Genomic DNA, 13,349 nt, shown 5'->3' with positions numbered 1-13,349 from the left:
CGCGTGGAACGAGATAACATCCACAGAAAGCTTATGACCACAGCGAGAAGTCTGAAGAAGAAGAAGCAACGGCTCAAAGCCACACAGAAAACGCTCAACCGCAGATGGAATAAAGTGCTGGACACTGAAGAAAGATATGGCGATGATCGCCATACAAAGAGCTACCCAAAACACAAGCTACTGCCAGAATTCGACGACGAGGCCGTTCCACCAAAGTCTAATACGACCAGGAGGCCCAAAGTACCGCTCCACAACCGCAGCAAAGCGGCTATCGACGCCAGCACGATCTACATGAGCACCTGGATAAGAAAGCTGGCGCAGCTAGGTCCATCTACGGGTCTAAAGGACACACCCCAGCGAGGGATTATGGTCATCAAAACGATTATGCCAATCAAATACCAGTTCGGAATAAAAACCGGACACAACAACAGCCGACGGCATGCCACAGCACGTCCAGATACAGAGGGTCTGCTCAACCCCTGTGCTTTACCGAAGAGGTACTGGACCATGAATTTCCACAGGGCTTTAAACCTGTGAACATAGAGGCATACAACGGAATGACAGACCCAGGGGTCTGGATCGAGGACTTCATCCTGCATATACACATGGCTCATGGGGATGACCTCCACACCATCAAATACCTTCTCCTCAAACAGAAAGGACCAGCTCGACACTGGTTGAAAAGCCTCCCCGAAAATTCAATTGGGAGTTGGGAGGAACTCGAGGACGCTTTCAGGGCCAACTTTCAAGGGACTTATGTCTGGCCTCCGGATGTTAACGATTTAAGTCACATAATCCAACAACCCGGAGAGTCCGCCCGCAAGCTTTGGAACAGATTTCTCACTAAGAAGAATCAAATTGTCGATCGTTCAGATGCCGAAGCCTTAGCGGCATTTAAACACAGCATCCATGACGAGTGGCTCGCCAGACACCTCGGCCAAGAAAAGCCAAAGACAATGGCAGCCCTAACAAGCCTCATGACCCGCTTTTGCGCGGGTGAAGATAGCTGGTTAGCCCGTAAAGGCACCAGCGACCCCAGCACATCCGAAATAAGGGATGGCAATGGGAAGCCACGGCGTAACAAAAATAAACGCCAAAACAAGGAAGAGAGCCCGGACAAGACAACGGTTAATGCCGGATTCAGGGGCTCTCGACTTGATCAACAAAAGAAGCCATCTAAAGGAAGCAAAGAGGGACTGTCCGGTCTGAACAGAGTCCTGGACAGACTGTGCCAAATTCATGGCACCCCTGACAAACCTGCGAACCACACGCACAGAGAGTGTTGGGTCTTCAAACAGGCCGGCAAATTAAATGCCGAACACAAGGGAAGGGAAACACCAAGTGAAGACGAGGATGAACCTCGCCAGCCGAATACTGGGGGGCAGGAAAAATTCCCGCCAGAGGTTAAAACAGTGAACATTATCCACGCAACTTGTACATCCATGAGAAGGAACGTACGCACGCATAGAGACGTGCGCGATATAGAGCCCATCGTACCTACACCTAACTACTGGATGTCTTATCCAATTAACTTCGACCGCTTGGACGGACGAACTAGTATTCGGCGCGAAGGATCAGAGGCCTTGGTGCTTGACCCAATAATCGACGGATACCATCTCACCCACATCCTCAAGGACGGCGGCAGCGGTCTCAATCTAATATATGAGGACACCGTCCGCAAGATGGGGATAGACCCATCCAGAATTAGTCAAAGCAAAACCACCTTTGAAGGGGTGATACCAGGCGTTGAAGCCTACAGCCGGGACACCGTCATACTGGAGGTAACATTCGGCTCTCCAGGCAACTCCAAAAGCGAAGAACTACTCTTCATCATCGCACCCTTCCAAAGCAACTATCACGCAGTGCTTGGAAGAACGGCCTTCGCCCGCTTCAACGCATTGCCGCACTATGACTACCTTACACTCAAGATGCCCGGTCCACGTGGCGTCATCACCGTTAGCGGAATAACAGAGCACTCTTCACGCGCAGGGGAACAAGTGACGGCCCAAGCGGCCGGACTATAAGCGGCCCCCAATACCAAAAAAACATGACTGGTCGTTACGACCACAGACACGGTTAGACGAGTCCGGTAGCCCAGATAAAATCAAACTAGGGCACCGTATATGTAATCCCATAGCAGATACCAGGGGCTATAAACACTTAATAAAGCCCCACACTTGGCTCAACCTTATTGGCAGGCCAACATCTTATACTTTTACTATCCATCGCATACTTACGTTGTACTCCCCTATGAGTTTTCTTTTTCCACAGACAATGTTCGCGCGATACCCTTCCAGTATACGGCACAACGGAGACAAAGGCGCAGACGTGCAGCAGGGCCCCGTTCAACAAGTTTCTTTTTAGATTAAGCCCCTGTGTAGACCTTTTCTATTGCCTCTTGTTGCTTAACCATCCCATGGGTTCCATACCCACAGAGGATACTGCCGTTTTTGGCAACAGATTAATGCACATACCTGGAAACATAGGGTTCATAATGGATGGGCATTCTTGAGTCCATCGTCTGTTATAAAGTCCGAATACCTTCGGGAGTGTTCGGTGTCACGAGTTTGGCCTTATATGCATCAGCTCCGAATCATGTCTTTGGTCAAATGTTGGGTTAGCCCGGCTCCTAGGTTTGCCGCCTTACGCTCCGTTATTATCAGCTAATGTGGCCAAAGGGGAACTACTGCGATTGTGCCCTGGTTATTCCGGATGAGCACCTCAGTAGAGAAAGCCGAAAACTGACTGTCATGATACAGCGAGAGACAGATCAACCACTCGAAGACTCACCGGAATCTTTAGGATTCCTCCGCATTAACAAACGGCCATTTCCCGGCCATGTACATACGCGCCCGTATTCGGATGCACGCGAAGGTACAAGGGCATAGTAGCCCTAACGTTAGACTCCCGTGTCTAAGCGAAAGTGTTACAGCTATATAGTCCGGTTGCCTAGTTCGGCGTGCGATCACCTCCTTAATGGACCAAGACGTTGGATCAAGTGTGATTAAGCATATTTTTCGCGAACACCCCCGCATTGTATGCATGGGGGCTGAAGCCAACGACTGCTAACTTTCGGATTAACATATATATAAACACTATTCTGATCACGGGATCAGAGTAATATTCTGATCACAACATGAACTTCCCGAGTAACGCACCTGACCTTCCCCGAGTACTAGGTTGAACTTCAGCTAAAATGTGTCCAAATGGGGCTTGCGATATACCGTTGAAAAGCTATGGACACCAATATCATGACCCAAGTTAAATTTTTGGCAAAATGTAAGCGGTTTAAGAGCAGTTTTGAAAACCGTTTTTTCTTCACACAGAAAACGTGAATCGTATTTTCGACCGCATTTCTAAAGCGTTTATCAGAATGAGGTAAATAATATAGCCTTGGAAAGCTTCTGCAAAACCGCTCCTTCGACATGTTGAAAGTTTTCTCTAATTCCCTATGGATAAAAAGAAATTTTGAAAATCGTAAAATTTCGTAAACCGAACAGTCGGGTTCTTATTTTCAATGTAATTTCTAAACGGCTAATCCATTTGAGGCAAATGATATGGCATTGGAAAGCTTCTGAAAATGCGCTACTTTTTCATGTTAAAAGTTTTTTCTAATTTGGAACGGTTTAAAAGTAATTCAGAAAACGGTACAAGTTCCACCGAATTCGTATTTTCAAGCTAATTGTTTACCCGTACGGCCGAATGCAACAAATGATATGGCGTTAGAAAGCTTGATCAAGTGCGACACTTTTTTGTATATATTGTTTCTCCTAATTCCTTACAGGTTTAAGTCAAATTGGAAAATGGCTAAAAACGTATTTTTGGCATAACTTCTACATACTTTATCGGAATGGAGCAAATAATATACCGCTGAAAAGCTACAGAAAATGCGAAACTTTTTCATGTTGACGGTTTTCTCTGATTCCTAGACGTTTTCAAGTAATTGGGAAAATGACAAGATCAGTCGTTCTGCCTTTATCGCGAAACTGGTTATTCGAAAATGCACCGCGTGAAGAACCTCAACTTCTCGGCACGTGTACTTGAACTTCACTCTGTTTTTCACGTGCTTTTTTTGCTCGTATATCTCTAACAACTGCTCCTAGCTCTCCATCCACTCACCGGAATTGAGCAAGTGATATACCGATGGAAAGCTGCTGTAAACACGCAACTTTCCCGTGTTGATCATTTTTTCATACTCGCAACAATTTTAAAAGTTTTTCATTTGAAATTCATTCAGCGTAGTAGTTGAACTTCATACTGTTTTCACGTTGAACTTCTGTGACGTATTTTTGTTTGTACACGCGCCTGAACTTCCCTCTGTACGAACCCAACCTTCGGGCTATCTTTGCAACTATGGCTTCCCCCCGCGAATTATTCTGGTCAGTAGTGTTCTATATGATGTTAGTGTAATCTAGAAACGTTTTAGCAACTAAATACCGGTTTTAAATAGAAATCTCGCTCGCTGGTGGATTTTGCTCTCGGGTCGTGATGAAATTGTGATTTTTGCAATTTTACTGCCTGAGTTGTTCGACCTGAACTTCCCCTAGTGCTAGGTTGAACTTCCGTCAATATTGCCCAAATGGGGCTTGCGATATACCGTTGGAAAGCTATGCACACTAGTATCATGACCCAACTTAAAATTTTGGCAAAATGTAAGTGGTTTAAGAGCAGTTTTGAAAACCGTTTTTTCTTCATACAAAAAACGGGAATCGTATTTTCGATCGCATTTCTAAACCATTTATCGAAATGAGGCAAATAATATGGCGTTGGAAAGCTGCTGTAAAACCGCTCCTTCCACATGCTGAAAGTTTTTTCTAATTCCCTATGATTAAAGAGTAATGTGGAAAATTGTAAAATTTTGCAAACCGAACAACCGAGTTCTTATTTTCGATGTCATTTCTAAACACCTAATCCAATTGAGACAAATGATATGGCGTTGGAAAGCTTATGAAAATGCTCTTTTTTCTCATGTTGAATTTTTTTTCTAATTTTGAATGGTTCAAGAGTAATTTAGAAAACGGTACAAGTTCTACCAAGTTTGTATTTTCGATCTATTTTTTTAATCATGTGTCCGAATGTAGCAAATGATATGGCATTGGAAAGCCTGAACAAATGCGAAACTTTTTTGGTATATATTGTTTCTCCAAATTCATTACGGTTTTACGTTTATTTTGAAAATGGCTAAAAATGTATTTTCGTCGTAATTTCTACAAACTTCATCGGAACGGGGCAAATAATATACTGTTGAAAAGCTACGAAAAATGCGAAACTTTTTCATGTTGATGGTTTTCTCTGAATCCCAGCCATTTTCAAGTAATTTCAGAAACGGGGAGATCACTCGTTCTGCCTTTATCACGAAACAGATTCGTCGAAAATGCATCACATGAAGTACTTGAACTTCTATGGCAGTTCTGCTTGAACTTCACTCTGTTTTCACGTGCTTTTTTGGCTCGTAGCTCTTCATTCACTCACCAGAATTAAGCAAGTGATATACCGATGGAAAACTGCTATAAACACGCAACTTTTCTGTGTTGATCATTTTTTCATACTCGCGACAGTTTAAAAAATTTCTTGTGAAATTTATTCAGTGTAGTAGTTGAACTTCCTGCTGTTTTCACGTTGGACTTCTATGACATATTTTTGTTTGTAATTTTTCCTTCCATTTTCGTCAGTGTGACATAAATGATATTCTTTTTGTACAAACCTGTGTCACAATATTTTTTAACTTTCTCCGACCATTTTGAAGTAAATTAGAAAACGACTTGAACTTACACAAATGATATTGCTATCGTTTTGAAGTAAATTAGAAAACGACGAGATCATGATTTCTGCCTTCATCAAGAATGGAAATGCATTGCGTGAAGTAGTTGAACTTCTCGGGCATGTGTGTTTGAACTTCACTTTAATTTTTGACGTGCTATTTTTTGACGTACTATTTTTTGCACCGCGTGAAGTAGTTGAACTTCTTGGGCATGTTTGTTTGAACTCCACTTTGTTTCATTTTATTGTATTTTTTATATGAAATACACACCATGTAGTACGTGAACTTCCGGTTGTTATCACTTTGAAATTCTCTCTGGTTTGAGAGAGTTATTTTAAAACACAAAAAACAACATATTTTTTATGTATTTTGGACATCTAAATACACGGTGAACCTCTCTCACTAGAATTTTTGAACTTTCCCTCGCCGAGCACTGGAACTTCTAGCAACCATTTTTACGTGTATGAGATTGTTTTCAAAAGTGTAAAAAATGGCGTTGTGCTTTTTAGTTTTTGAAAAGGTAAATCCTAGGTCTTAATTAAACTCCGAACTTCTGTGTTATTTCAATTTGAACTTCACCTATTTATATGTAGAGTAAAGAATTGTATTCGACTTTTATACGGAAAAAATCGAACATGGAAATACAAGATGAGCCTCTCTCGTAAGAATTTTTGAACTTCCCTGGACAGAGCACTTGAACTTCTTTCAACAAACCTTTTAAGCTTTTAATTTTATATACTTTTATTCTCATTTGAAATGCATTCCTTGCAGTAGTTGAACTTCTCATTGTTTTCACCTTGAACTTCTGTCACGTATTTTTGTTCAACCTCTCCCACACAAGAATTTTTGAACTTTCTCCAGTCGAGCGCTCGAACTTCTAGCAACAAAACTTTATGCTTTTCATTTTCATTCTTTTTTAATACAAAATGCACACCATGTAGTACGTGAACTTCTGGGAGTTATCAATCTAAACTTCTCTCAGTTACGTGAAAATATCTGAATTTTTTAGGAATATTAATCTGAATTTCTTAATCCTTTTTTGATGAATTCTAAAGCGGTCTATTTTTTAAAGTTGAAATTCTTGTTATTTTATTTTTGAACTTCTTCTTATTTTAGTTTTGAACTTCCCTTTTTCATTCTTTAATAATGAGGGAAATTCGAGTTTTATATAATCATCGAACTTCTCCATCTTTTTAATATGGACTTCCTGGGTTTTTCTTAATGTTTTTTATGAAATTTTGAAGCGCTCTATTTTTAAAAGTTGAACTTCTTGTTTTTTAATTTTTTAACTTCTTATTTCCATTCTTTAATAATGAGAAAAATCCGAGTTTTCTATAATCATCGAACTTCTCCCTCTTTTCAAATTGGACTTCTTGGTTTTATTTCTTATAGTAATGGAAAACACACACCATGCAGTAGGTGAACTTCTGGTTGTTATCATTTGAACTTCTCTCCGTTTCACTTTAGTAATGGAAAAAATCTGAGTTTTCTATAGACATCGAACCGCTCTAACATTTTTATTTGAACTTCTCTCTTTGTATATTTTTAGAAATGTGAAAATGGAATTTTTGTTAGAAACATCGAACTTCTTCGTTATTTCAAACTGAATTAATTGGTTTTATTCTTTAGTAACTGCGAAAAACTGACTTTTCAAATAAATATCGAACTGCTTCGCTTTTTCCAATTGAACTACTTGGTTTTATTCTTTAGTTACGAGAAAACCTAAATTCTTTATATACATTGAACTACTCCGTTATTTAAAATTGAACTTCTTGGTTTTAATCTTTAGTATTGGAAAAAATCTAAGTTTTTTTATAAACATCAAACAACTTCATCTTTTTAGTGTTGGGGAACGTAGTAATTTCAAAAAAATTCCTACGCACACGCAAGATCATGGTGATGCATAGCAACGAGAGGGGAGAGTGTTGTCTACATACCCTCGTAGTCCGAAGCGGAAGCGTTGACGCAACGTAGAGGAAGTAGTCGTACGTCTTCCCGGTCCAACCGATCCAAGCACCGTTACTCCGGCACCTCCGAGTTCTTGACACACGTACAGCTCGATGATGCACCCCGGGCTTCGATCCAGCAAAGCTTCGGGGAGGAGTTCCGTCAGCACGACGGCGTGGTGACGATCTTGATGTTCAACTGTCGCAGGGCTTCGCCTAAGCACCGCTACAATATGACCGAGGTGTAATATCGTGGAGGGGGGCACCGCACACAGCTAAGGAACGATCACGAAGATCAACTTGTGTGTCCATGGGGTGCCCCCTACCCCCGTATATAAAGGAGTGGGGGAGGGGAGGGCCGGCCCTCTTCTATGGCACGCCCTGGGGAGTCCTACTCCCACCGGGAGTAGGATTCCCCCTTTCCTAGTCCAACTAGGAGTCCTTCCATGTATTAGGAGTAGGAGACAAGGAAGGGGAAGAGAGAAGGAAAGGAAGGAGGGGGTGCGGCCCCTCCCCCTAGTCCAATTAGGACTAGGCCATGGGGGGGCGCGCGTCCTGCCCTAGGCAGCCCCTTTCTCTTTCCCGCAGGGCCCAATAAGGCCCAATACTTCTTCCCGGCGAATTCTCGTAACTCTCCGATACTCCGAAAAATACCCGAATCACTCGGAACCTTTCCGAACTCCGAATATAGTCGTCCAATATATCGATCTTTACGTCTTGATCATTTCGAGACTCCTCGTCATGTCCCCGATCTCATCCGGGACTCCGAACTCCTTCGGTACATCAAAACTCATAAACTCATAATGAAACTGTCATCGAAACCTTAAGCGTGTGGACCCTACGGTTCGAGAACAATGTAGACATGACCGAGACACGTCTCTGGTCAATAAACAATAGCGGGACCTGGATGCCCATATTGGTTCCTACATATTCTACGAAGATCTTTATCGGTCAGACCGCATAACAACATACGTTGTTCCCTTTGTCATCGGTATGTTACTTGCCCGAGATTCGATCGTCGGTATCCAATACCTAGTTCAATCTCGTTACCGGCAAGTCTCTTTACTCGTTCCGTAATACATCATCTCGCAACTAACTCATTAGTTGCAATGCTTGCAAGGCTTAAGTGATGTGCATTACCGAGAGGGCCCAGAGATACCTCTCCGACATTCGGAGTGACAAATCCTAATCTCGAAATACGCCAACCCAACAAGTACCTTCGGAGACACCTGTAGAGCACCTTTATAATCACCCAGTTACGTTGTGATGTTTGGTAGAACACAAAGTGTTCCTCCTGTAAACGGGAGTTGCATAATCTCATAGTCATAGGAACATGTATAAGTCATGAAGAAAGCAATAGCAACATACTAAACGATCGGGTGCTAAGATAACGGAATGGGTCATGTCAATCAGATCATTCAACTAATGATGTGATCTCGTTAATCAAATAACAACTCCTTGTTCATGGTTAGGAAACATAACCATCTTTGATTAACAAGCTAGTCAAGTAGAGGCATACTAGTGACACTCTGTTTGTCTATATATTCACACATGTATTATGTTTCCGGTTAATACAATTCTAGCATGAATAATAAACATTTATCATGAAATAAGGAAATAAATAATAACTTTATTATTGCCTCTAGGGCATATTTCCTTCATTTAGTTGGGTCTTCTTGGTGTTATTCTTTAGTAACGGGAAACGTCCTAGTTATGTAACAAATATCGAACCACTCAATTATTTAAATTTGAACTTCTAGGTCTTTTTCGAAAAGAGTGAAAATCGTTTTTATAAACTGTTAAAACTGTTTAGTTTGTTTAATTTGACCTTTTTGGTATTGTAATAAACATTGAACATCTCCCTTATTTAAATTTGAACCTCTATGTCTTTTTTAGAAAAGAGGAAAATCCATTTTTTATAAATTTTGAAGTACAGTAGTTTTTAAATTTTGAACTTCTGAGTATATTCTTTAGTAACGAGGAAATCCATGTTTAATATTAAACATCAAACTGCTCCGCTATTTAAATTTGAACTTCTACGTTTTTTCACCTTCTCTATTATTTTATATTTAAACTTGTAAGTGCTTTCAATTTGACCCTCTCGGTTTTGTAATAAACCTTGAACTTCTCAGTTCGATAAATTTGAACCTCTAGGATTTCTTAGAGATGCGGAAAAGCCATTTTTTAAAATAAAATTTGAACTTCCATGTTTTTATAATGTTTTTGAAATGTTAAAAATTCCTTTAACATTGAGTTACTTCTTTTTATTTTTTCACTCGAGTTTCTTCGTGTGAAAATACCATATTTTTTTATGTCAACTTTTAACAGCGAAGGTTCAGACTTCTCTCTCACGTAAAATAATTTTCTTTTTTAAGTTTTGTAAGTGTTCTACTTTTTCCAAATTTTACTCACTCTTTGTTTCAAAAGTTTTGATTTCTGTTCCATGGACTTGTTGGTTTCGCCCTGAACTTCCATTTTCTTTACAAGTTTACAAACATTACATAGACGTCCAGAGTTCCAATTGTAAGTACGTACTAAAGAAATTGGTTCCATTATCTTTAAAGATGAACACTTTGTAAAGGACACTGGGTAAATGGGAAAAATGGGGCCAAATGGCAATACGGTAGAGCTATTCACCACCACACATTTTTTATCCTCTCATCATTTTACGTGTTCTCTCGCACACTTTGATTGTCTTTTTGCTCGTTCTCTCCTAGGATGATTAAATCCAGCATTGCCGTAGCAACTAGGAACATGCACAAATACCATTATTTTGCAACTGATGAAAAAGGTGGATTAACATAGTTGCAAAATTTTAGTTCTCTTTTTTGTAATGAATAGATGCTCATCTGTGAAATGAATGGTCATTTTTTAGAGTGAATTGTGCATCTCTTATTTTGGTTAGTTAACTATCATAGAACAAACACTACTTTTTATAACTGAGTAAATTGCCTTTTTTAGTGGTCTGCATTAGACACATTTTAGCATCAAATATATGATGTTCGCATGAACCAGAGACGGAGAAAACTCAAAATGAATGTAGACACGGAAGCATACGAGTCACGGAAGCAAATGAATATCCTCACGCACCATCCATTCGCAAGCAGCCAGCGTGGTGTCGGCCTCTAGGCGAGATGGCTGCCTGCACGGCCGTCGGAATTGAGGACCCGGGGGTTGTGTGCAGTTGTCGCCCTCGATGGGTCAAGGAGCCCCGTGGACACAGGACGACGGGGATGGCAGCAGAGCAGTCCATGGTGGCGCGTGCGAGCAGTCCATGTTCTACACATGCTCTGTATCTCTGTTTGCTCTTGCTTATCCATCAAAATCAAGGCGTCGACTTCATTAGGAGAAAAAAAATTAGCATTGGCAGAATAGCAGTAGCATTAGCTAGAAAGGCTACCTCTTGCGTCTTCAGGCCGGCGGATGGTCACCCAACAGCAACAAGCTAGGACGAGATTGCGTGCACCCTGCGAGCTGGATCCCTGGAAGCAACCTTCCTCGAGAAGGTCGAGGTGGCCTTTGCGAGAAGGTTAACCAGTAGACGAAGGTTCAGGGGTTGGGGAAAGCAGACGGGTTGGGGTGCCGCGACGTCGGGCGGATGCAATGTGGAGCAGCTGCAGCGGGAAGAAGGCAGGGTGCGGTGGTGGAGTGCAGGGCCGGGGCGACAGCGCCCGTGGTGGCTTGTGGTGAGGACGATGATAGCGTGGAGGTCACGAGACCAAGGCGTCTGACCCTGTCGATGGCGTCGAGCCCCTGGACGGCGGCTTCGCCGGAGACCTAGGCCTGCATCCCGGTCCTGGAGGCGGCGGCTCGGGTGACTGAGAGGCCGGCGGCAGCATCGCGGGAGGAGGCCGGCGTCATGGGACGAGGCCGGCGGTTGCGTGGGAGGAGGCCGGCGGCAGGAGGCTAGCAGCGGCGGCACGGGAGGAGGCCTGTGGGAGGTTGAGGCGGACCACGACGGTGAATCTGGTAGCTCAGGAGGACGTGGCGCGTGGGGGTTGGGGGGAGGCCCCGCCGACGGTAGGGGCTTGAGGGGGGGAGGGGGGCTGCGGCCAGCAGCGGTGGGTGGAGGCCTGGCGCCGGTGGCTTGGGGAGGGTGGCGCGCCGTTGACCGGCGGCGGTGGGTGGAGGCGCGCTGGATCGGGATGGTGGGGAATCAGGGTGGTGGCAGGACGAGATTAGTAGGGACGGAACCTTTTTTCTGTTTGTGGCTTTTCTTTTTTCTTCGCTGCTAGTTCGGAAGTTTCGGAATGTGTCGGTGGCGCTCTTATAGGGCCGACCGTGATCAGAATAGTTATTATGATCCCAGGTGTCGTGGGGAACGAGCACCTATGGGGCAAAGGGGGCCCCTTCTGGTCCGGCAAGGGAGCGGAGGGCGCCCGCAGAGCAGATCGAGGCGAGGGCACGCGGGGGGGACTTTTACCCAGCTTCGGAGCTCTCCGGAGAGATAAAACTCCTACTGCTGCTTTGTGTTGGTATTATGTTCTTGCTCAAGAGTGTGAGCGTGTTGTGGTGTTGAATGCGTCGAATCCCCGGAACCCCTTCTACGTGCGCATGGGCCTCCTTTTTATAGGTTAAAGGGGTCACCAACAGGTGGCAGCGTAGAAAGAGGGGTAGAAAGGTAAAAACGCAGGTTGGTACAACTGCTACCAACAGTGTCCCCTACCTAACTCTGACGGCAGGGGACAGGGCCATTTAATGCCCATCCGGTCGCCCCAACAGTGCAAGGAAGCGACCGTTAGGGGCGCCACCGATCGCCACGATGGCCTCCTTGTCAGCTTCGCTTGCCACCTCGCACCGCATGGCTGCACAGCGCCTCGCCACGTGCTCCTGGGATAGTCCTGGGGTGACACGTCGTTGGATGCGCTGGAGCTTGGGTGCAGAGTGGCAGCCTTGCCGCGGCAAGCGCCTTGCCGCGGCCGTTGTCTTGTCGCACCCGCGAGCTTGCCGCTCGCCGGGCCTTGCCGGGATGCGCGGGGCGTCGCGAAAAGTTTTCTGAAGTGCCTTGGTTGGCCTTCCCGGCAAGCTCCTCTTGCCGGGGTCTTTGTCCTTCCCGGCAAGCTCCTCTTGCCGGGGTCTTGCCCTTCCCGGCAAGCTCCTCTTGCCGGGGCCTTGTCTTCTCAGTTAACACTTTGTTCTTGAATGGCAGAAATGGGAATGGCGGAGGATCTTGGCGGGCACCCGGCAAGCCTTGCCGCGGGACGCTGCGACTGCCCGTGCACAAGTTCGGGGTACTAAGGTACCCCTACTTTAGTACACCGACAGGAGCCCCCGGGCCTGGGCCATACACGGTGCTGAGCGCTGTTGGGCCAGGCCCAAAACAGGGCACGGGCACGCGCGGCCTGGGTCCAAACCAAATCCACTCCGTATCCACCGCGTCCTCTCGTAACAGCATGCGTCGATCGCGGCGTCGTGGGAGACATGGGTGGCGTGCGCGATTTTTGAGGCGTCCACCCCCCCCCCCATGATCACGGGGCGGGGCGAGGTCACCTCATCTGTCGCCTCGATTCTGCATCCCCGACACGCGGCTCCCATGCACTCGGGGTCGCGGACGGTGGAGGTGGGAAACCGAGCCGTCACGGGCGGAGGCAGCGGGTCGGCCCCGACTCCCCGCTCTTCCCGTGCTCTGATTCCTCGAGCGG

The 13,349-nt window shown here is 44.8% G+C and overlaps 1 long non-coding RNA gene across 1 annotated transcript; it reads right to left on the bottom strand.

Moving 5' to 3' along the window:
- Positions 1 to 10,624: 10,624 nt before the first annotated feature.
- LOC123185334 (uncharacterized) lies at positions 10,625 to 11,949 on the bottom strand. The gene is made up of 2 exons (XR_006493346.1): positions 11,108 to 11,949; positions 10,625 to 11,044 (listed from the first exon to the last, which is right to left on the bottom strand). It is a non-coding gene; the product is annotated as an uncharacterized lncRNA (long non-coding RNA).
- Between the last annotated feature and the right edge of the window lie 1,400 nt (positions 11,950 to 13,349).

Source organism: Triticum aestivum, chromosome 2A (genome assembly GCF_018294505.1).
Source record: "Triticum aestivum cultivar Chinese Spring chromosome 2A, IWGSC CS RefSeq v2.1, whole genome shotgun sequence".
NCBI lineage: Eukaryota > Viridiplantae > Streptophyta > Magnoliopsida > Poales > Poaceae > Triticum > Triticum aestivum.
The sequence above is the reverse complement of the archived record's forward strand: the minus strand, read 5'-3'. Positions and strand labels throughout refer to the sequence as shown.